We start from the raw sequence: 26,206 nt of genomic DNA, 5'->3' as shown, positions 1-26,206 counted from the left end.
AAAAGGTGAGGCTAGTTGCATGGAGTTTTGAAGAGCGACTGGGTGATATGGATGTTAGAGTAGACGATCCTACAGCTGGAAAATTAATCTTGAAAATCTTTTTAGCTCTTTTGTCCACATATTCATGGGAGGGTAGATCAATATACATTAAAGCCACGTTTCTGGAGGGTGGATATTTTTCAGAGAGAAGTGTTTCTGAAACTGCCTATAAAGAGGCAGCAGATGCAGATTGGAAACTATGGAAACTAAACAAATGCATCTACGGCCGTAATGATGCTTCCAATGTGTGTTATTTCTCGGGGAGATCTGCTTTGCTGAAAATTTGTCGTGCTTAACGAAAGCAGATCCTGTAATGTTTATTGGTATCATAAAGGAAACTTTCAGGCAATATCATGATGCACGTTGATGATTCCTTATGGGGTGGTACTGCAGGATTTGAGAAATGTGTTATTAGTAAGAATAGATTAGAATTTTAGTTTCGGAGTAAGGATTGTGGGGCTTTAAAAAATATTAGGTTAGATATTAACAGAGTAGGTCTGGAATAACTTTAAATCAACAATCCTCTTTAGAAAGTGTTACTCCCATTCCATTTAATCGTGATAGATCATCGCAGAAAGATGATGATATAGCTAAAGAAAAGACAGAGCAATTGCGAAGCTTGATTGGTCAATTAAACTGGTTGTGCAGTCAGACTAGACCTGATGATAGTTTTGATGTGTTGGAGTTTATTACTACGATGAAGCACCCAAAAGTTGAAATGGTTTAAGGGCAAGTAAAACATTAAAAAAATAAAATCTGGAGAAATGTGTACTGAAGTACCCATCCTTAGGTGACCCAAAAAATATGAAACTAGTCATTTTTAGTGATGCTTCACATGATAATCTTGCTGATGGGTATTCCAGTGTAGCTAGTTTCATAATATGTTTGATGGGTGAAAATGGGAAATGTCTTAAAGCTTGAGAAGGAAATAAACAGGGTTATTAAAAGTACTTCAACTGCAGAAACAGTGGTTCTTGTGGAGGCAGTCAATATGGGGTTCTGTTTGTCAAATATTGTCGGTGACATTCTGTACAAGGGGCGTACTGAAAATAAGATACTCATTGAATGTTATGTAGATAATCATTTCTTGTGGGATAATGTACATTCTATAAACGTGTGAGCAAAAAAGGTTATGGATTGACCTTGCTGGATTGAAACAAATGCTGGAGAGAAAGGCTCCATAATTAAATGGGTACGTGGAGGTCATCAACTAACTGATTGTTTTTCAAAAAGAAATGCTTGTACAAAACATTGTTAGGAGTCCTGGAGGAGGGGCATCTCGCAATGTAATGCTTTGTAGAGAATATGGAGTTTATTTCGATTTGTTTTGAGATGTTTGTGCATGTTAAACCCTAAGTTTTATTTAAAGAAAAAAAGGGAATCTGTTAATTGTGTTTAATCATATGCAGGTGGAGGGTGCTAATTAAGGTTTTACTTGAGTATATAAGGAGACACTTACTGAAACTAGGTGAGGGTTTGTGTGAGGAGCTGCATGTTTGTAATCTTTTTACTTTGTAAGATAAATGCAAGATTAAGTAAAGATTGGCTCCAGCATAGTCTTTCTACAACAAGCTTTCTGGAGTATAACCATATATATGAGAAAAAGCAGTGGTCCTAGCACTGAACCTTGGGGAACACCAGTGTCTACCAACCTCCAATCGGAAAAACAAACATTTGCCACGACTCACTGCTTTCATTCCTTAAATCATTTTTTCATCCAAGCTGGCAACGATCTTCCTGTTCCATGATCCTCAATTTGTTAATCAGCCTTTTATGTGGTACTTTGATTTCCAGAAAATCCTGACAGATCTTTGAGTACTTAACAGCTGAGGAGTTGTTAAAAGCTTAGATGTGCTGTTGAAAGCTAAATTTATACACACCAAATCCAATTAAACCTTGTTGTTGGCAACTCTACTCCAATTTACAGGAAACATAATTTTAACCCCGACATATTGGAACCAATATAAATATTTTTCACTCCACTTCTAAATGTTACTTTCATGACGATCTCCCTTTATCACTGAATAATAACCAGGTAATACAGCACTTGTAAGCACTAATGCTTACATATACAGAATTTTAAAATTAGATGTGGGCCATTTAGGGGAGGAAATCAAGAAGCACTTTTTTACACGAAGGCTAGTATAAACCTGGAATTCTCTCCACCAAAAGGCCATGGATGTTTTGACAGTCGAAGCTTTTAAGACAGATATCGAAACATGTTGTTAGGTGTATGAAGAGCTTGGAACGAAGGCGGGTAAATGGAGTTGAGGTACAAATAAGCCACCATCTAATTGAATGGCGGAGCAGGCTCGAGCGGCTGAATAGACTCTCCCTGTTCCTATGTTCTAAGCTCACACACTTGAGCAGAATGATAACACTATCACTCCGTTGGAACACTCGCTCAAGTCAGTCAGTCTCTAAGCGGCCCCAGATCTTTTAGGTACGCCCTCATATTTGGCGATGATGACTGACTTGTGTGTCTGCTATTTTCTCTGTTCAATGAATTTTCAAGCACAAGCATAGAAACATTCCATCACTGCTATGGGCTTGTGTGTTTACAATGTAATAATGGTTCAGAACAAGCTTTCAAGGAATCGTTTCCAATATCCGGAACCTGCACACCCTCAAGGACAAAGCGTAACCCTTGTGCAACTACCTGTGGGATTTCAAGATGGATCCGACTCCTTAGGGAAACTCGAAGAATTGTCATTTACTAGAATTTTCACATTAGTTCGGTAAGCTCTGGGATCTTTCACTCAACCGCTTTTAATGCAATGTCCAACCGATGCTATGCACAGAAAGTAATTACTTCATAACAAAATTCCATTGTTAAATTCCTGTCCAAATAATGTTTCCCGACCAGATACAATGCGAAAAATGCGAGCTGAGAATTGTAACATATCTAAACCTAAATAGATCGTAATAATTATGACGAATGCACCAGTTGCAGCTCTTCAATAATTGAATAACGTTTCTCTTCATAAATTAAGTGGCAGCAACGGAGCATAACTTATAGCAGCTATCTATTTTAGTAATTAGCTTAAACTATTCAACTTCCAATAAGCAAGCCTTCCAAATGCTTCAGTACTGTAGCCACCATTCCGTCTTTTTCTTTCATATTTTAGATCGCAAAGCTACATTAAATGTTGACTTTCAAGTTCTTCTGCAGTCTACGGCCTCTGGTGATATGAATCATTTACGCGGGGGAATGGATCGTAGTGAGCAATGTTTCACAAGCTGCTCCCCTGTTTTGGATCGTCTGACTACAATGGCACACCAGGTTATCTTTCATCTTTTAATTACGTAGCAGGTGGTTAAACCGTGCATATGAAGTACTCATGCAGTTTGGAGTAATCCGTATTTTACGCGGCTTTGTGGAGTCAAGATGCTGATCCCTCTTGACCCCGTTGGTTTCTTATGTCATCCGCCACTTGTATTTAGATGAGAGTTCCGAGGTTTTGACAGTTTCAGTCACTTGCCAGAAGAGTTTCTTGGACTTAGGTTAGCATCTCTCAAGTTCAGTTACACGTCAACTAGATTTTATCTGCACTTCCTGCCCATTAAAGCGCTCTGACAATCCTTGGCATAAAGTTCATGGCTGCATTTTTCCTGGAAGAGATGCCCTTTTTAAAATACCGGCACTTTTTTGAATGCTGAAATGATTATTTCTGTCATTTTCTCCAAGGCATTAGATTCATACTAATCGAACATTGCGCAACTCGCCATTTAGTTTTGCAATGGATATAGTACTGCGGATTGCAAAAGCGCGGTGTTATGATCTTTAGTCACATTTCAGCTTTCCTTTAGTGAAAAGCGGAACTCAAAGATTTAACCAATTGCTTTAATCAACGTATCATTAAGTAGACTACCTTCGCAATCATTTGTCCGAATTAATTGCTGTGTAATAAAAATGCAAGCATTTTGTTTTGTAACCTTGCTGCTTTTCATTCCTGTACTAAGCAGTTCTTCAAGAATAGTCTTATAGTGAAATTTCAAAAAGTCGCCATAAAACAAACCACTGCAAATTGTCATTTAAAAATACACATCTTAATTAATTATACATTAAACAGTACACTCAATACTTTTCATTAGTGCTCCACCGATTACATCTAAAATTATTTTAATATTATGCTTAACATCATAATTGTTCTATGGTAGTGAACAGTTGGAACACTGTCTGCTGATGATACCAATATTAGGGAAATTGCACAGTGATTGAGCACATTGCCTGTTATGTTATTATTTAATTCATCTATCCGTGATACTGAGATGAGTGTATTCCACCTCTTCCTGACGAAATGAGAGGCAGACTAAGCAAAATTAACAGTGGGCATAATTCCACTGCACAATGTTCCCTCTAATTTGCCACTGCTTTGACAATCTACCGCATCAAATCTAGTGTGGTAATGTGAAATATCACACTGCTGCTATGGACCAGTGCTTTGAAGTTGAGGTTAATTCACCCACTGAATCCAACAAGAGACGGTATATTGTGCATTTAAGCTGTGTTATGACTGACCAGGGGCTGGTTCACAATGGGTATTGCTTGAAATGGAAAATTATTCAATTCTCCAATGCTAACATTACTCTTCTCCCAATACACAAATTGAACAATAAAATTCAAATTAAGTAGAATTATTTGTATGTCTTTCAGAATGCAAGACCAACCTTAGGAGATACATTTCCTAGAATTTCTGCCACCATCAAACATAAAACTAGCGCTACACTAAACTACAAGTAGCATAAACAATGAACTAATATTTGCAAATCCATCTTGGCCGATCCTTCAGTGGTAGATATGCATTTAATCAATATTTTCTCTATTAGTTTCTGAATTTTATATGAATAGTGCAACAAAATATAGCTAGCTTATGTGAATGTGCGATTTTTTTAATGGTGCAGAGAATCCACTTAAAGAGTTCGCAAAAAATTGAGTTAACACGAATGTTTTGTTAGTGACACAGAGCATTCATCTGAAAATCGAGTTGTAGGATAGGTGATCCTTCTCTCACTACTGGTCTCAAACCTTTCTTCCTCCCTCCGTAATCTCTCTATAGAAAGTATGTGGCACAGTAAGTAGTGTAAATGGGAACAACAAGCTTCAAAGGACATTAAGAGATTAAATAATTGGCAAAACTGTGGCAGATTGAGTTCAATGTGGGAAGTTTGAGGATTTCGAACACATGGGATTCAGGGTGAGCTCGCCAATTGGATACAAAATTAGCTTGATGATAGGAGGCAGAGGGTGATAGTGGAGGGTTGTTTTTCAGATTGGAGGCCGGTGACCCGTGGCGTGCCGCAGGGATCAGTGCTGGGCTCTCTGTTGTTTGTCATATATATTAATGACTTGGATGTGAATGTAGGGGGCATGATTAGTAAGTTTGCAGATGACACCAAAATTGGTGGTATAGTGGACAGTGAAGAGGGTTGTCTAAGGTTACAACAGGATATAGATCAACTGGGAAAGTGGGAAAGGGATTGGCAAATGGAATTTAACGCACACAAGGGTGAAGTGATGCATTTTGGGAAGTTAACTCAGGGCAGGACATATACTGTGAATGGCAGGGCCCTGGGGAGTGTTGTTGAGCAGAGAGACCTTGGGGTGCAAATACATAGTTCCCTGAAAATGGCAACACAGGTAGACAGGGTGGTGAAGAAGGCGTATGGATTGCTTGCCTTCATCGGACGAGGCATTGAGTACAAGAGTTGGGACCTCATGTTACAGTTGTACATAACGTTGGTTAGGCCGCATTTGGAGTACTGTGTGCAGTTCTGGTCGCCGCACTACAGGAAAGATGTGATTAAGCTAGAGAGGGTGCAGAAAAGATTCACAAGGATGTTGCCTGGTTTGGAGGGCGTGAGTTATAAAGAGAGATTGGATAGGCTGGGTTTGTTTTCCTTGGAGCGAAGGAGGCTGAGAGGTGACATGATAGAGTTATATAAAATTATGAGAGGCATAGATAGGGTAGATAGCCAGAGTCTGTTTCCCATGGTAGGGGTGACTAAAACTAGAGGGCATAGATTTAAGGTGAGAGGGAAGAGGTTTAAAGGGGATCAAAGGGGTAAAATTTTCACACAAAGAATAGTGGGTGTCTAGAATGAGCTGTCGGAGACAGGAACAGTAGCAACATTTAAGAGGCATCTGGACAGGTACTTGAATGAGCATGACATAGAGGGATATGGAATTAATACAGGCTGGTGGTTTTAGTATAGATAGGCATTATGGTCGGCATGGACGCGGTGGGCCGAAGCACCTTTTTTTTAGATTAGAGATACAGCACTGAAACAGGCCCTTCGGCCCACCGAGTCTGTGCCGAACATCAACCACCCATTTATACTAATCCCATATTCCTACCAAACATCCCCACCTGTCCCTATATTTCCCTACCACCTACCTATACTAGTGACAATTTATAATGGCCAATTTACCTATCAGCCTGCAAGTCTTTTGGCTGTGGGAGGAAACCGGAGCACCCGGAGAAAACCCACGCAGACACAGGGAGAACTTGCAAACTCCACACAGGCAGTACCCGGAGTCGAACCCGGGTCCCTGGAGCTGTGAGGCTGCGGTGCTAACCACTGCGCCACTGTGCCGCCTGTTACCTGTTTCTATGCTGTACGACTCTATGACTTGATGACTCTATATGGATGAGCAGAGAGATCTAAGGGTTTATGTACATTGCTATGAACAGGTGAGCAGTATGTCTAGGGGGTATGTTACTATTTTCACCTGGTCTTATTGTAACAGGGTTTAATTTTAAACACAATGTGTTTAAAACTCCCTTTTTGTGAATCCTTGTTCACAACTTTCCAATTACCAGGCAAATAAATGAGCAGAGACAGATTTAATTTGGTTTAAAGCAGAAAAAGGAAATTTATTAAACCTTAAACTTACTCTCAGATATGATTCACACCTATGGATATTCGACGCGCTCACACTAGCATGCACATGTGATATAAACATGCAACTAGGGAAAGAAAAGACAGAAGAAAAGATAAGTAGAACAGTTCGAGGCAATGTCTTGTTATGGTTTCTCCAGCTCGCTGCAGTCCTTGATTGAAGATATGGTCTGATGTTCAGTTGGGGTCCAATAATCTTCTAAAAACCTTGTTCATGTAGAAAACCTTTTTCTCTTTCTGAGTTTACGTGTCTTCAATGGTTTCCGTTCCCTAAGAGATGAACAGGCAAGCAGACAAGAGACAGGAGAGAAGTCCATGAGCACGAGGCGTTCTCCCTGGCAATTCCTATGTTGGCAGTTTAAAATTCAAAAAGCTCCCAGGGTGCTCCTTATATGGAACAGTCCCTTCAACATCCTTGGTTGGAATTGCAAGTCCAAAAGCTCCAGCCAGAACTGGTTTGACCACTTCTGTGGATTGGAAAAGCAACTGCTGGATCCCCATTGTTTCAACATTGTCTGTTACCATGAAATGTCTGGGCTTGCAATTTTAATGTTCATGTGGCAAAATTAATGTATGCCTCAGTCTTGGCAGGTGGAGTTTGCCTGACAAGATAAATCATTAAAAGCTAGTGGACAGGTCTAAAAATAACTTTTAAGCCTATTTGAATGTTGGTCTTTATCTGAAGAGGGCTGCAATACAAGGCAGTGGAAGTTATATTATAGCTGTACAGAGCTCAGGTCAGACCCCATCTGGAGTTTTGCATTCCATTGTGAGCATCATGCCTCTGGAAGGATATATTGGCTTTGGAGTGGGTGCAGCACAGATTCACCAGAATGATATCGGGTCCAAAAGAGTTAAGTTATGAACACAGATTGCATAGATCAATCTTATATTCATTTGAATGTAAAATATCACGCGGTCCAACTGAAATGTTTAAGATGAGTAAAGGCTTTAAAACGGTAAATAGAGAGAAGCTATTGCCTCTGGTAGTAGGGTCCTAAACGATGGGGCATGACCTGAATAATTAGAGCCAGGTCATTCCAGGATGATGTCAGTTCAGTGGAATCGGAACTGTCTTCCTAAAATCCTGTTAAGGATGGTTAATTGAAAATGTCAATGCTGAGAGTGGTATATTATGTTATGCAAAAGTATTCAGAGGTTTGGAAGCAAGGCAGATAGTCGAAGTTATGATACAGATCAGACATGTTCTATCGGAAGGTGGTTCAAGGTTTGAGGTTTTCAATGGTCTCCTTCTGTCCTGATGTTCATCACAGCTTTTAAGTCAATTTTACCCCTCGTACTCTGCATATTCATTGCCCTGATATTTTTCTTGCTCCGAAACCTCAAGTATATATCTATGATTCGTTCTTCCTGCCAAATTCAGGTCAATGACATCATTGCGTATCTTAACTCATCCTCAGGAAGAACTTGAAAAGTGTGAAATATCTTGATTCTTTCGGTCTGTTTGCTAATGCAACCTACGATAAACCAAATAAAAACAAGAAATTCTGGAAATACTCAGCAGGTCTGGCAGCATCTGTGGAAAGAGAAGCAGAGTTAACGTTTCGGGTCAGTGACCCTTCTTCGGAACTGCAATAAACCAATCTTGGTGTCTTATAGCTAATTTTTAACTTATCTTTTCACCGATCTTTTCACGTTGTTGCGATTTTACACTATTACCCCCGTCATTTCACTTAGAATACTCAGTTTAAAATTCGAATGGAACTTTGATTTTGCGTAACTATTAGCAACAGAAATATCAAAATTAATTCAGGTGTGGTACTATAACCTATATCTGAATTCTCTTTGCCATCAAGTAGACAAAACCAGAGCCTTGTGCTCCAATACTTCAGCGGATTTCTGCACATTAAAAACAAATTAAAAAAATGTTTCAGCTTTCAGGAGTACCTCACCTCAATTTTTCTAGCGTTTTGGCAGTTGACGTTCCGGAGAACTTCTTCATTCCCACTCATGACGTTATTCTTGCATATTGATGACCTAAGCTTGTCAGGGAACGTGGCATCTCTCATGGCCGTACCTGAGGTTGAACACGTGTCATAGCGGAAGCTTTGAGAAAGCGGATCGCCCCCAAACACTTCCACATAGTTCGGAACTATTTCAAGATTTCTGCTGGCTTTTTGAATTCCATTTGAATTTCCTGCTTCGAAGCAACAACACGTGCTCACGTAACCATTTTGAGCACCAAACCGGTTTCTGTTTTTATGAACCTTAAGGGCAAGGATAATTAAAACGACGAGAAAAATTGACGAGGTTATGCCTAGTGATATAACTAAGAAAAAGCTGATGTCACCAAGAGAACCAGGATCTACAGACAAACCGCTCACGTCAGATAACATTTCCGTGTCACCGTCTGTAAGTGATAAGATCATTGTCATTGTAGTTGAAAGCGGCGGTGAACCATTGTCTTTTGCACCTATGACCAACCTTTGCGTTGTGCTATCTTTGCTCATAATGTCACGAATGGTCCAGATTTCACCTGTCTCAGGTGAAATGGTAAAAAGTCCAGGGTCAGTACTCTGGAAAATCTGGTAAGAGAGGCGAGCATTCTGGCCAGAATCGGCATCTGTGGCCGACACCTTAGCAACTAGATAGCCTGGTTCTGCGAATCGTGACACAGTCTCTGTTACTGTAGATCCATATTCGGGCAGTGGATGCACGATCACGGGAGCATTGTCATTCTGATCAAGGACAATTACATCCACAGAGACCTTGCTGGATAGCGGTGGAACTCCAGAATCCGTAACTTCAACATCAAACTGAAAATTTTTGAGTTTCTCGTAGTCAAAAGATCTTTGAGCAAATATGACTCCTTTTTCTGATTGGATATGGACGGAATTGAACACTGATTCACCCTGAACCTGACTCGGCGTGATGGAATAGTTTAGTCGGGAGTTTTGGTTTAAATCTGGATCAAAAGCTGTCACTGAAAAGATAGATGTTCCAATAGCATTGTTCTCCATCACGTAAGCTGGATATAAAGGTTGCGCAAAGCGTGGCGCGTTGTCATTTATATCCGAAACCTTTACCAGGATGACTTTCTTGGATGTGAGAGGAGGAGATCCTGAATCACTGCAGAGGACAGTGACTTCGTAGCTCGAGATATTTTCGCGATCAAGTATCTGTTGTGTACGTAACGTTAAGTATTTCTTGGAGGATGAATCCAGTTGGAAAGGAAGGTTATTTGTGACCTGACATTTTACCTGTCCATTTTCTCCTGAATCTTTGTCTGTTGCACTGATCAGAGCTACAACCGTCCCGGGCACCGAGTCTTCTGGAACTGGACTGAACAAGGTGGAAACAGTCACCTCAGGGGAGTTATTATTTATATCTATAACCTGAACCAACACATGACAATAAGCAGGAATTGCGGTAGCTCCCTTGTCCATTGCTTGTACATTTATTTCAAAAACATTGTTTTCTTCATTGTTTAAGTTTCCCCTGACTCTGATGTCACCAGTTTTGGAATCCAGACTAAACAGCTCACGGACTCTAGCGGAGGCATGGTTACTAAAAGAATACATAATCTCTCCATTGAAACCATCGTCCAAATCAGTGGCATTTAGCTTCATTACCAATGTTCCTTTGGGTGCATTTTCCAACAGGCTGACGTTATAAACTGGCTGGGGGAACACAGGGGTGTTGTCGTTGGCATCTTGTACACTGATAATTATCTGAGCAGTTCCGGACCGCTCAGGGACCCCCCCGTCTTTGGCAAACAAGACTAACATGTGGCTAGATGTTTTTTCTCTATCCAGGGGCCTCTTCAAAACTAACACTGGCATGTCTTCATTCCCATTTCGGCTCTCAACTTTTAAAGCGAAATATTCATTTGGAAGGAGCTGATATGATTGCAGGGAGTTGGTTCCTACGTCTGGGTCGTGAGCGCGCTGAAGGGCGTAGCTCGTTCCTGGTGCGGCCATCTCGGAGATTTCAAGGCGGAATTGTTTTTTTGGAAAGGTAGGAGCGTTATCATTTACATCGAGAATCTCCACTTCAACATCGTACAAACTGAAAGGGTTTTCGATCACTGTTTCTAAAGATAACACACACGTAGCGCTCGCCCCACACAGCTGTTCTCTATCTATATATTCCTTAATAAATAAATTACCATTGTTCAAATTTAAGTCGAAATACTGCTTCCTGGGCCTGGGCACAATACGAAAACTGCGAGCTGAGAGCTTTTCCACGTCTAAACCCAAATCATCTGCGATATTCCCAACAAAGGCACCCACCTGCAGCTCCTCAGGAACTGAATAGCGAATCTGTCCAGAAATTAGATCCCAGAAGAAGAACACGCAGAACAATAGTGGCCATTTTAACAGCCAATGTCGTTTATAATGTCTCATTTCCAGCACAAAGCATTCCAATTGTTTCAGCGCGAATGCTCGCTTCAATAATTCATTCGAATTAATATATGATCTGTAACGGAAGAAGCATCTTATACCCAACTACCTGCGCTTTTTAATATATTGACATTACTTCTGTGCCGACCTTCTTGTTTCTCTAAATATTCACCGCTGGTTTCGAGTGCAACGCCGCTTAGAAAGCTGCGCGACCCGAGGTTCCACACTGAACTGTGGCTGCAACTGCGCACTGCTGGATGGGAAGGGAAGGGGGCAGCCAGGATCTCCAGTCATACTGCAGCTTCTGATTGGTAGACGGAAAAATGATCACATGCATCCAACCAAGCTTCTGAGCATTCCTTAAAGCTAGGATGTCTCGAAAAATCATTGCGTCAATTTTGCATTTGTGGTTGTGCAGTCAAAAATATAAACAATCAAACATTTCAAAATTTGCGTGGTTTATATTTCTTTGCTAATCTGTCCTTTGATATGAACATATAGAAAACAACATTCGGATAAGATATGCAGAAAATGCTGAAATACACGTGTTTTAGTGTTTCATGGAAGAGTAGTGATGGGCTATCCTTTATAGGTTTGGTGTTGGAAATCATAAACAGCGTTTACATGAAACGGTTTAATTGTCGCTGCACTAAACTCACGGAGGAAAACTCCTTCCCGCCCATATGGAAATAGATGTACTTAAATGTACCGCTGAAAATTACAATAAAATCAAATAACTCCAAATTAATCTTCTTGTTGGCAACACCACTTCACTCCAATGTAATCGTAATATTAACTGGAACCAATGTCAATATTTTTGGCATAATTAAAATATTAAGAAATTGCTTTTACAGGATGAAGCCTGTCCCAAACAACAATAACGAGGTGGAACAGCATTGGTATGGAAAGGGCACATCTGCTATTATTATAGCTTTATAACACAATGCAGAAGCGTGTGTGAGATTTAATCTTATGAAGTATTACTGTTACTATTTATAGCAATAATTTATACCATAAGAAACGTGTGATGTTTTTGAAGGAGATAGTGCTGATTTCGAGTTTAATCGTGAAACAATGCTTGAAATCAACCTTGGCCGTTTCAGCAAAGCTCGTTAAAAGATTCTGGCAAATAAGACAACAAAGGAATTTAAATTTTTGAACTTAAGTAAATAAATAGAGAATTCACGGCGCAGAGGGAGGCCTTTCGGCCCATCGTCTCTGTGGCGGCCAAAAAGAGCTATCCAGCCTAATCCCACATTGCTGCGTTTGGTCCGTAACCCTGTAGGTTAAGGCAGTTCAAGTTCACGTCCAAGTTTCTTTTAATACGATGGTTGTTTCTGCCTCGACCATCCTATTAACCAGTGAGTTCAGGCCTGCACCAGCCTCTGGGTGAAAAGTTCAACTCAAATCCCTTATAAACCTTCCAAAAATTACTTTAAATCTATGCTCCCTGGTTATTGATCCCCCTGGGAAGAGAAATTAGTCCTTTCTATCTACTTTTTCTCGGCCCCTCATAATGTTATACCTCCATTAAAGCACCCCTCAGCCTCCTCTGATCCAAAGAAAAAAAGCCCAGCCCATTCAATCATTCCTCATAGTTAAAATTGGCTGGTCCTGGCGCTATCCTTGTAAATCTCCTCTCTATACCCTCTCCAGAGTGATCATATCTTCCTTGCAATTCGGTGGCCATTAGTGTAGGCAATAATCTAACCTGACCTAACTGGCATTTTATAAAGTTCTAGCATAATCTCCCTGCTCTTATATGCTGTTCTTTTGCTAATAAAGGAAAGCGTTCCATATATATTCTAACTCACCTTATTCTGTACCTACAGGGATTTGTGGACATGTCTCCAAGGTCCTTCTGTTCCTTTACATATTTCATAATTCTAACATTTATTGTGCATTCCCTTGCCTTGTTTGCACTCCCCAAGAGCATAAGCCACAGTTCTCCAAGTGAATTCCATTTGCCACTTTTCTACAGCTTTCTTCCTCACTATCAACCACAAACCCTATCCCATATCCTAATTTCCAAAGAGAACGCAGGAAGATTACTTTATTAGAATCACCTCACCATGCCGTTTACAGCATTCGTATAATCTGCAGAATATGACATCAGCAGGTTTGCGTCTTTCCAAATAGAGCCGCCGCTGACGTTATTCTTACGATCAACTGAACTGCACGTGTTGGGAAACATAAAGTCTTGTCTAGTCGAATCTGAAGCGGTGCACGTGTCACAGCGGACTCTTTGGGAAAGGGGATCCCCTCCAAACATTTCAACATAATTTGAAGACGTCTGCTGGCATTTTGAATTCCATTCAACGAACTCCTTGATTCAAAGCTGCAGCACTTGTTCAGCGAATAGTCGGGGTGAGCGAAACCATTTCTGTCTTTGTAGATCGTGACAGCGAGAATAATTAAAACCACAAGAAAAACAGAGGAGATTACCACTAAAAATATAACTATGTACAGGCTTATATTTGAAGCCAGCAGGGACTTTTCAGCCAGACTACTAACATCAGAGAACATTTCTGCATCACCGTCTACTACTGACAAGATAATGGTTAAGGTAGCTGAGAGCTGTGGTGTTCCATTATCTTTTACCCCTATGACCAATCTTTGATTGCTGAGATCCTTGTCCACAATACCACGGATTGTCCAGATTTCCCCTGTATCGGGTGAAATAGTAAGAAGACCAGGGTAAGTGGCCTGGAGAATTTGGTAAGAGAGGCGAGCATTCTGGCTAGAGTCTGCATCAATCGCAGACACCTTGGTAACTAGATAGCCTGGTTTTGCAAAGCGGAATACTGTCTCTAATTTTGTTAGTCCATACTCAGGGAATGAATGCACGAACACTGGCGCATTGTCATTCTGATCAAGGATAACAATATCTACCAAAATGCTGCTGGTGAGTGGTGGGACTCTGGAGTCCTGTGCCTGAACTTCAATCTGAAATTGTTTCAATTCCTCATAGTCAACCGATCTTTGGGAACATATGACATCACTCTCTGAATTAACATGGGCGTAATTCGATGCTGACTTTCCCAGAACCTGGTTCTCTATGATGGAGTAAGTTAGTCGTGCCTTCTGATTTAAATCAGGATCAGAATCAGTTATTGAAAATATAGAAGCTCCAATAACGTTGTGCTCCATCACGTATGCCGTATATAAAGGCTCAGCAAACTTGGGTACATTATCGTTTATAAACAAAAGCTCCAGCCGGAATGGTTTTACTGGAGGTGAGTGGTGGTTTTCCCCAGCCATGTGATAGTAACTTCGTATTTGGAGGTAGATTCGCGCGATCAAGTAGCTGCTTGGTGAGTAATCTCGAGTACTTCTTTGAAGATGATTCCAGTTGGGAAGGAATGTTATTTGCTAGTTGACATTGCACTAGTCCATTTTCTCCAGAATCTTTGTCCGCTGCACTGATTAGAGCTACTATCCGGCGCAGCGTCTTCACCAACCGGACAGAATAAAGAAGTCAGCGTCACCTCAGGAGGATGATTATTCACATCGATGATGTTCAAGACCACGTCACAGTATACGAGGACTGAGGAAGAACCCTTGTCCTTTGCCTACACATTAATCTGAAAAACACTACTTGCTCCATAGTCCAAGCTCCTTTTTACTCTTATTTCGCCAGTTTCAGAATCGATACCGAACAGTTCACTGATTCTAACCGAAGTATGGCTGCCAAAAGAGTACATTATCTCTGCATTGGCACCATCATCCAAGTCTGTGGCATTTAGATCGATTAACAGGGTCCCTTTCGGTGCATTTTCCATCACGTTAACGGTGTAAGCAGACTGCGGAAAACAGGTAGGTTGCCATTTGCGTGCTCTATGATTACCAATATTTGAGCAGTGCCAGATCTTACAGGGACACCGCCATCCTGGGCAATGAGTTCTAATCTGTGATTCGATTGATTTTCCCTGTCCAGAGATCTTTCCAACACCAGCGCTGGCAATTTTTCATCTCCACTGCGCGATTGAACATTGAGGGTGAAAAATCCGTTTGCGGCCAGCTGGTAAGTTTGTACGGAGTTCGTTCCAACGTTCGTTTCGCGCGAGGGAAAACGCGGCCCCGGCGCAGCAAGCTCTGAGATTTCAAGGCGGAACTGACCTTCTGGAAAACTGGGCGCGTTGTCATTTACATCCTGAATATCCACTTCGAAATCATATAGATTGATAGGATTTTCCAATACAGACTCGAAAGACAACGTGCAAGCCATGCTTGGCCCACAAAGTTGTTTTCTATCAATCTTTTTCTTTACAAATAGTACCCCATTGTCCGAATTAATGCCCAGATACCGCTTCCTGGTACCGTCCACAATCCGAAAACGGCGAGCTGAGAGCTGTTTTTCACCTAGCCCCAAATCGGCTGCAATATTCCCAACAAAGGCGCCCACATGCAATTCTTCAGGAATCGACTACCGAATTTGTCCATAAACTAAATCCCAGGACAGGGGCATAAAGTACAACAGTTGCCATTTTAATAACCAATATATTGTGTAATGTTACATTTCCAGCACAGAACATTCGAAATAGTAGAGCACGCCACACAGCCGTTCGACAATGCTTTCGAATGGACTTAAGAATCTATGACTTTTCAACCAAATAAAGAGTTATATGATGCAAAATACCTGTATGATGTTAAAAAAAACGAGTGTTTAAAGAAAACCATCATATCTCGATTAAAGTTCTCAATGGATGCATTTACATGACGTTATGAATCCTTAGGCTGCTCGCTATCCAGTTTGCAGTGCTTCTGATTGTCTATAATCGTGGCTGGGAAGGAAAGGGGGCAGTGAGGATCTCCAGGCACAATTCAGCTTTTCATTGGTGAACGGCATGTTCAAATTCAACCAATTTTGATGCGGAACATTTTTTAAAGCTGTAATGCCTTCGTTCGTCCATGCGTAAAAGTAGCATTTAGAATTGCGCAAATAAAAATCTAAGTGACCATTTATTTTACTGTTGTGAAGATTTTGTTTCCTTTTCAGACTTCTTCAAAAACATCTTTACACTCGCTGGCGCAGCCTAATAATATAAAGCCCTTCATGGATACCGTGTTGCTTTGTCATTATTATGACTGAACACATCCCCTCAGCTTCCTTTGCATTTCGGTATTAAATGCAGATAATAAATTTGAATTGCATTTAAGCCACATTCCGCATTGTTATTGATAATTTCACTTTAAAAACGCATTGTATAATAAATATGCATTGATTATATTTGTTATTAGTTCTGGGAGAAATATTTTGCGATGTTTGATTATTATCATTTCTATCAAAGCACATGTGAATCCAACATTATAGTGCATATCAAGCTGAAGTAAGCTGAATAAGTAAGGAAGTTGTGCTTGGATATATATTTCGACTATTAGCCGAATAGTAAGCATAGAAATAGAGAAGGCTTGAGGCCCACCAATCCCATTCCATTAATACATTTAGGCAACGGAGAGAAAGCGCTGCGTATTGGATAAATTCAGCATCGATTCCAAAATGAATTGAAAAAAGTTGCAGAATATTTATGCGTGCCAAGATCTCCAGTAGCTCCAGGATGTATACAATCGTTGGGCAAGATTCCTGTAATTTTTACGTCCAGGTGTTCAACTCAACAATTGTTCACATCTGACTGACCCTTGAGTACTGACATAAAACCTAAATTTTCAGTTCCTCTCCAGAGCATTTCTTCCATTGGATTAGGAGTGGAAGGTACGTCCTTGCCACATGCTCACATGAGCTCACCAAATTTTGCCGCCAAGATGCAGGCAGACGAACAGTATAATGAGTGAAATACAACAAGGGAACAGTAGAACAAAAAGGCACAGGTTCTGCTTAAACGGGTATAAATTCAAAACTAATCCGTCGAAACAACATGTCAGTGAGTGAGTTGTCAATCTATGGAATAGATTCTCGAAGGTGACGATGGAAACAATTATCGTTAGGTCAGTCGAATAGAAAGTAGACATTTTCTTACAGAAAATAACATTTTGGAATACACAATCTGAGCAATTTGAGACAAGACATGTGGTAAGTGTAGCATGTTTGGAAGGGGGAAAAAGCTGACCCTGGAACTAAAGTTCTGCAAGTTCTGTGTAACCCGTGATTCCTCGTGTCACTCTAATTACATAGAATGGGGTGGAATTACGTGGAATGTCCATCACAGAAACAGGCCATTCAGTTCAACCAGTTCATGCCGTTTATCCCATCCTTCCTCACCTAATCTATCAGCATAATCCTCTATTCTGTTTTTTTTTAAATTGATGTCCTCCAGTTATGCTCATTGTATCACTGTACTACCAGGATTGTAGAAGGGGAATTCGATGGATATTGATCTATTCTCGTCTGGATTCCTATGTTTCTATGTTGCTCAATGTCCTCCGCGTGTTTCCTGCTAATTGCACTTTTCTTAGCACCGGACACAGGAACCAGGTATAAGGCCCGAGCATCCAATTGTCAAAAAACAGTGGAAGTGGTTAAAGGTCGAAAAATGAAGAGGTACGGATAGCCGTGCACAAACTCCATCATTGAAACTAACATTGGCCGGAATTTTACGTTGGGGAGAAGGCCTCGCCCACCGGCCAAAAATTCGAGGGCGAGCCCGCCTTCATAAGGCCTGGAAGCCATGCTGTAATGTTATTTGGCACAGGTGCTTAATTGGCCCCGGTGGGAGTTTCGCCCCTCTGAGGCAGGAAGTCCCACCAAGGACTGCCGGCCAAACAGCGGGCCGGCAGCTCCTTAGTCCAAATAGCGCCACTGGGAGCAGTGACCATTGCTGGAAATGCACCCAGCCAGAAGAGGGCTGTGGTCGTCAGCCTCTTTCAAGTGGGGTTTCGGGTCTCGCCAGGGACAATCAGCTGGGCCCTGGCGAGGAGGGTGTGAGTCGCTCAGGAGGGCGGGTGGGAGGTGCTCCAGCGCGGGTGGCTTGTGCTGGTGGGGCTCTGTGGACCTGCCCTGCACTCCCTGCCTCCCACACAATTTTATGCCTCCCGCCTCCTGTGGAGGACGTACGTCCTTGCCAAAATCGTGGGTCACTAGCCACCTCCCTTTCCTTCCATGCGGCAGGCCACCAAACGATTTGCTGATAGTTCTCTACCCTCCCCACATAGTTATGACCTCCTCAAACAGCCAGAAAGTCTGCCTCCAGATGCAAAAGGCCCTAGGACCGAACATACAGTTTGGGTCACAGAGACATCTCTGGAATGTGTCAAAGTCACACCGTGCCAATAATGCACTCCAATCAAAGACAAGTGGGAAGGTGGTTGCATAACCCGGCCACAGTCTCCACTGGTTCAGTGCAAGCCTTTGATGAACTGCATTGCATTACACTGATTTCCCCTGATATCATCATTTCCATTTTTTTGTTTTCTTTTGTTAGCACACTTGTGTTTAAACTAGCTTGAGTGGGTTCGGTCTTCCTGGAAATATGAACTGCTTGTCCACATATCACACTCTACGTGTCAGCATTGGCTCAATAATTACGCTCTTGCCTCTGAATCTGAAGATCTTGGGTTTAAGGCCCACCACCCAGCTTTGAATCAGAGAACAACACCACACAGAATGTGGGCATTTAACCCGTTCTGCTTCTGCCTAATCTTGTTTGACCCTCAGTGCACCACTTGTGATGGTTTGCACTCTGGGAAGTGTCCTTTTTGGTTGCAGCATTACACTGAGGCGATTGTAAGGGGAGTAGATAGGCAGTTCTGTGGTCGAAAACGAGACTCCCGAATGGTATGTTGCCTCCCAGGTGCACGGGTCAGGGATGTCTCAGATCGGCTGCAGAACATTCTGAAGGGGGAGGGTGAACAGCCAGTTGTCGTTGTGCACATAGGCACCAATGATATAGGTAAAAAACGGGATGAGGTCCTACGAGGTAGTAATCTCAGGATTGCTACCAGTGCCACGTACTAGTCAGAGTAGAAATGAAAAAATAGTCAGGATGAATGCGTGGCTTGAGAGATGGTGCAGGAGGGAGGGGTTCAGATTTTTGGGACATTGGGACCGGTTCTGGGGGAGGTGGGACTATTACAAATTGGACGGTCGACACCTGGGCCGGACTGGAACCAATGTCCTTGGGGGTGCTTTTGCTAACGCTGTTGGGGAGGGTTTAAACTAATGGCAGGGGGATGGGAACCAAATGAGGAGGTCAGTGGACAATAAGGAGGTAGTAACTAAAGCCTGGAAGGAACTAGATAATGAAGTCAGCGTGACTAAGGGGAAGAGTAGGCAGGGAGCAGATGATGAACGCAAAGGGACTGGTGGTCTGAGGTGCATTTGTTTTAATGCAAGAAGTGTAATAGGTAAGGCAGATGAACTTAGGGCTTGGATTAGCACCTGGGAGTATGATGTTATTGCTATTACTGAGACTTGGTTGAGGGAAGGGCACGATTGGCAACTAAATATTCCAGGATATCGATGCTTCAGGCGGGATAGAGAGGGAGGTAAAAGGGGTGGAGGAGTTGCATTACTGGTCAAAGAGGATATCACAGCTGTGCTGAAGGAGGGCACTATGGAGGACTCGAGCAGTGAGGCAATATGGGCAGAACTCAGAAATAGGAAGGGTGCGGTAACAATGTTGGGGCTGTACTACAGGCCTCCCAACAGCGAGCGTGAGATAGAGGTACAATAATGTAAACAGATTATGGAAAGATGCAGGAGCAACAGGGTGGTGGTGATAGGAGATTTTAATTTTCCCAACATTGACTGGGATTCACTTAGTGTTAGAGGTCTAGATGGAGAAGAATTTGTAAGGAGCATCCAGGAGGGTTTTCTAGAGCAGTATGTAAATAGTCCAACACGGGAAGGGGCCATCCTGGACCTGGTGTTGGGGAATGAGCCCGGCCAGGTGGTTGAAGTTTCAGTAGGGGACTACTTTGGGAATAGTGATCACAATTCCGTAAGTTTTAGAATACGCATGGACAAAGACGAGAGTGGTCCCAAAGGAAGAGTGCTAAATTGGGAGAAGGCCAACTTTACCAAAATTCGGCAGGAGCTGGGGAATGTAGATTGGGAGCAGCTGTTTGAAGATAAATCCGCATTTGATATGTGGAGGCTTTTAAAGAGAGATTGATTAGCATGCAGGAGAGACATGTTCCTGTGAAAATGAGGGATAGAAATGGCAAGATTAGGGAACCATGGATGACAGGTGAAATTGTGAAACTAGCTAATAGGAAAAAGGAAGCATACATAAGGTCTAGGCGGCTGAAGAAAGACGAAGCTTTGGAAGAATATCGGGTATGTAGGACCAATCTGAAACGAGGAATTAAGAGGGCTAAAAGGGGTCACGAAATATCTTTAGCAAACAGGGTTAAGGAAAATCCCAAAGCCTTTTATACATATATAAGGAGCAAGAGGGTAACTAGAGAAAGGATTGGCCCACTCAAGGACAAAGGAGGAAAATTATGCGTGGAGTCAGAGAAAATAGGTGAGATTCTAAACGAGTACTTTGCATCAGTATTCACCGAGGAGAGGGACATGACAGATGTTGAGGTTAGGGAAAGATGTTTGTTTACTCGAGGTCAAGTCGGCATAAGGAGGGAGGAAGTGTTGGGTATTCTAAAAAGGCATTAAGGTGGATAAGTCCCCAGGTCCGGATGGGATCTATCCCAGGTTACTGAGGGAAACGAGACAGGAAATAGCTGGGGCCTTAACAGATATCTTTGCAGCATCATTAAACACGGGTGAGGTCCCGGAGGACTGGAGAATTGCTAATGTTGTCCCCTTGTTTAAGAAGGGTAGCAGGGATAATCCAGGTAATTATAGACCGGTGAGCCTGACGTCAGTGGTAGGGAAGCTGCTGGAGAAGATACTGAGGGATAGGATCTATTCCCATTTGGAAGAAAATGGGCTTATCAGTGATTGGCAACATAGTTTTGTGCAGGGAAGGTCATGTCTTACCAACTTAATAGAATTATTTGAGGAAGTGACAAAGTTGATTGATGAGGGAAGGGCTGTAGATGTCATATACATGGACTTCAGTAAGGCATTTGACAAGGTTCCCCATGGTAGGTTGATGGGGAAAGTGAAGTCGCATGGGGTCCAGGGTGTACTAGCTAGATGGATAAAGAACTGGCTGGGCAACAGGAGACAGAGAGTAGCAGTGGAAGGGAGTTTCTCAAAATGGAGACGTGTGACCAGTGGTGTTCCACAGGGATCCGTGCTGGGACCACTGTAGTTTGTGATATACATAAATGATTTGGAGGAAAGTATAGGTGGTCTGATTAGCAAGTTTGCAGACGACGCTAAGATTGGTGGAGTAGCAGATAGTGAAGGGGACTGTCAGAGAATACAGCAGAATATAGATAGATTGGAGAGTTGGGCAGAGAAATGGCAGATGGAGTTCAATCCAGGCAAATGCGAGGTGATGCATTTTGGAAGATCCAATTCAAGAGTGAACTATACAATAAATGGAAAAGTCCTGGGGAAAAGTGATGTACAGAGAGATTTGGGTGTTCAGGACCATTGTTCCCTGAAGGTGGCAACGCAGGTCAATAGAGTGGTCAAGAAGGCATACGGCATGCTTTCCTTCATCGGACGGGGTATTGAGTACAAGAGTTGGCAGGTCATGTTACAGTTGTATAAGACTTTGGTTCGGCCACATTTGGAATACTGCATGCAGTTCTGGTCGCCACATTACCAGAAGGATGTAGATGCTTTGGAGAGGGTGCAGAGGAGGTTCACCAGGATGTTGCCTGGTATGGAGGGCGCTAGCTATGAAGAGAGGTTGAGTAGATTAGGATTATTTTCATTAGAAAGACGGAGGTTGAGGGGGGAACCTGATTGAGGTGTACAAAATCATGAGAGGTATAGACAGGGTGGATAGCAAGAAGCTTTTTCCCAGAGTGGGGGATTCAATTACTAGGGGTCACGAGTTCAAAGTGAGAGGGGAAAAGTTTAGGGGGGATATGCGTGGAAAGTTCTTTATGCAGAGGGTGGTGGGTGCCTGGAACGTGTTGCCAGCGGAGGTGGTAGACCCGGGCATGATAGCGTCTTTTAAGATGTATCGAGACAGATACATGAATGGGCAGGAAGCAAAGAGATACAGACCCTTAGAAAATAGGCGACAGGTTTAGATAGAGGATCTGGATCGGTGCAGACTTGGAGGGCCGAAGGGCCTGTTCCTGTGCTGTAATTTTATTTGTTCTTTCTTCTTTGTTCTAACTATCTTTTAATGTAGCTATCAAGATCCCATTGCACTATTCAAATCAGAATAGAAAAGTTGTCTCGACCAACATTTATCCTTGAACCAACATCATAAGTCGGGCAATGTTACAGAAGTAGAAGTATGTGGTCTTAGTGTCGTGATAATAGTGTAGACATATGGTTGGAAGCTCATCTTGGGGGCAAATATGATACTGAGTTTGTAAACATTTGGTTGTGCCTCAGACAGTTGTGGCAAGGAGACGGATGGAGTCTGTGCCGAGCAAATGGAGTTTGCAGCAGTGGCTGAAAATAATGGTTTCAGTCTTCTCAATATTTAATTGAAGGACATTTCTGCCCATCCAGTACTGGATGTCTGAAAAGCAGTCAAATAATTTTGAGAAAGTGGAGGTGTCGGGAGAGATTGTATTGAATTAAAGCAGGGCGTCGTCAGCATACATGTGGAAACTAATGCTGTGCTTTTGGATGATGTTTACTGCAGATCGGCATGTAGATGAGAATTAGGAGGTAACCAAAGATGGAGCCTTAAGTGAGACCAGAGATAACGATGTGGGAGCAAGGAGAAAAGCCATTCTTGCTGATTCTCTGGCTACAACTGGACCTTAACTGTATCAGATCAGAATTTCGACATCGTTTTCATTATTCTTAGTTGATGTCTGTTAATTTTAACCATGTATACTCTCTTTTAGTGCTCATATTCTAACTCAAATGGACAGTTTGCTTCCTTATTATCGACTCAGCTCAATATTTTACGGGTTTCAATCACATCCAAATCTGTATTTTAAATGTCTGCATCGTTCTTAACTTCTACCCTGACTTCTGCAGCCATCGTTTCATCTTTCCTTACCTTTTCTTACAATTAGAAGGCAAAAATCTGTAAATCATATTTCACATACTTCCATGAATACAATCCTACACATTAATTTTTGTTTGAAGGTATGACACGCAAAATTGCAACAAATAATACAAATTTGGAGAACAACATCGACAATTACTAAATTGTGTAAACTTAAGATTTGCCAAATTGTGACAGGTATTGTGAAAAAACAGAAGCAGAGCAGGATTGAAAAATTGGTGCAGATGGTTCAATGCAAAAAAAAGAGAAGCAATCTGTTTGAAAGACAAGTTTATGAAAATAAAATATTGCAGAAATGGTTAGATTTAGAATAGACCAAGGAAATGGGGATGTTAATGTTCAGATACACGTGTCATTGAGCATAAAAGTGCAACGTAGAGACATAGAATTATCAGAAAAGGAGTAAGCCATTTAACCCTTCAAGCCTGTTCTGCCATTTGATGAGATCATGGTGCATCTGTAACCTAAATCAATTTCCCGCCTTTGTTCCATATCCATTAAAATCGTTGGTTCACAAAGAAATTATCAATCTCAGATTTAAAATTAGCCATTGACCTAGCACCAATTGCTGTTTGCAGAAAAGAATTCCAAACTTCTACCAGCCTGTGCCTGTAAAGTCTCTCCTAACTTCACTCCTGAAACATCTGGCTCTAATTTTTAAACTATGTATCCCAGTCCTAGACTTCCCAACTAGCGGAAATAGTTTATCTCCATCTACTCCATCTGTTCTCTTTAATACCTTGAAAACGTCGATCAAAGTATCCTTAACCTTCTAAATTCCAGGAAATACAACCCTAGTTGGTGTAATTTCTCCTTGCAATTTAACCATGGAGACCAGACATCATTCTGGTAAATCTATGCTACACTCTCTTCAAGGCCAATTTGTCCTTCCTAAGATGTGGTTCCCAAACTGTTCATAGTAATCCAGATGTGGTCAAGTAGATAAGGTGTTATCAAGGGCATATGGCGTCATTCATTTTGTATCGAGAGCTTTAGAGCACACAGGAAGCATTTAACATTGTACTTGCGCAAGATCTTCGTTAGACCTTAGTTGAATTATTCTGTATAGATTTGGCACTTATAAAAATACAATGGAAAATGTATCTCAGATGAACTCGGGCAAAGCTTTATAGTTATGAGAGTGACTTAAGAAGTTAGTAATTCTTAATTACAGTTGAGACGTTTAAGAGCTGACCGAAAAGATGCCACACCCCTATGTAAGGTGAAAGAACAAAGGGTTTTTGCACTGATTGGCACAAGTTTAAGATAATTACAAAAGCAAAATAAGGAGTGCTAACAAAAAAATCTACAAAGTTAGTGGCTACAATTTGGAATTCTACGTCGAAACATGTTCTTGAACAGAGTCTTGATAAACATTAATGGTTATTGGATGTGTCAGGAGCCACTGGTTAGTCTAACAAGTCCATGCAAAAAAAAACTTGTGCAGACTTGGATGAAAGTTGGAACATTCTGTAGCCTTCCAATGTTAACCTTTTAGAATTTCCAATTTACTACTTAATTTGACATCATTGACACCATCATATTACAAAAAGCCATCCTCTTATTGAACAGTACAGCAGGCAGCCAAGGCACAACGGTCCATCTCATAGCTATCCCATGATTAAGTGGCAACATTCTCCTTCAGAAGCAGAAGACGCGTTGAAGCTGTTTCTAAATGTAAACTCTCGTTTCATTGTATTGCACGCGACATTACTCCACCATGTTTCATGAGTTGGACTTCATATAGCCAAAACACTTCAATTTCAGTTTATTCATTATTTTATTATGCGAAAATTGATAACTCCTCTTTTGGGGCATATACCCTATATCATGCTTTGTTGAGTTATAACGTTCTGAGTATTTTGGACACATCCAAAAGCAATCTTTGGGTGATATCTTTCCTATTTAGAAGCATCTCACCACAGGCAGTGGCGTAGTGGTATTATCACTGGACTAGTAACCCAGAGACCCAGGGTATTGATCTGGAGACATGGGTTCGAATCCCACCACAGCAGAAGGTGGAATTTGAATTTAATTAATAAATCTGGAATTAAAATCTAGTCTAATGATGGCCATGAAACCATTGTCGATTGTTGTAAAAACCCACCTGGTTCACCAATGTCCATTAGGGAAGGAAATATGGCCGACATGTGATTCCAGGACCACAGCAATGTGGTTAACTCTTACATGCCCTCTGAAATGGCCTAGCAAGCCACACATTTGTACCTAACCGCTACGAAGTCAATTAAAAAGGAATGAAACCAGATGGGCCACCTGGCATCAACCGTGGCACCAGAAAGGACAACAGACAACCCAACTCTGTCGACCATGCAAAGTCCTCCTTACTAACATCTGGGGGCTTGTGCCAAAGTTGGGAGAGCTGTCCCACAGACTAGTCAAGCAACAGCCTGACATAGCCATACTCACAGAATCATACTTTAACGACAATGTCCCAGACATGGCAATCACTATTCCTGGGTATGTCCTGTCCCACCGGCAGGGCAGACCCAGCAGAGGTGGCGGGACAGTGGTCTACAGTAGGGAAGGGGTTGCCCTGGGAGTCCTCTACATCGAATCCGAACCCCATGAAGTCTCTTGGCATCAGGTCAAACATGGGCAAGGTAACTTCCTACTGATTACCACCTACCACTCTCCCTCAGCTGATGCATCAGTACTCCTCCATGTTGAACACCACTTGGAGGAAGCACTGAGGATGGCAAGGGCACAAAATGTACTCTGGGTGGGGGACTTCAATGTCCATCACCAAGAGTGGCTCGGTAGCACCACTACTGGCCGAGTACTAAAGGATGTAGCTGCTAGACTGGGTCTGCGGCAGGTGGTGGGGGAACCAACATGAGGGGAAAACATACTTGACCTCGTCCT

General features: G+C 41.9%; 1 pseudogene; it reads right to left on the bottom strand.

The window, feature by feature from the left end:
* Window positions 1-13,368: 13,368 nt before the first annotated feature.
* Window positions 13,369-15,825, bottom strand: LOC137375752 (protocadherin gamma-A11-like; annotated as a pseudogene).
* Window positions 15,826-26,206: the final 10,381 nt, after the last annotated feature.

Source organism: Heterodontus francisci, chromosome 12, assembly GCF_036365525.1.
Source record: "Heterodontus francisci isolate sHetFra1 chromosome 12, sHetFra1.hap1, whole genome shotgun sequence".
Lineage (NCBI taxonomy): Eukaryota > Metazoa > Chordata > Chondrichthyes > Heterodontiformes > Heterodontidae > Heterodontus > Heterodontus francisci.
The sequence above is the reverse complement of the archived record's forward strand: the minus strand, read 5'-3'. Positions and strand labels throughout refer to the sequence as shown.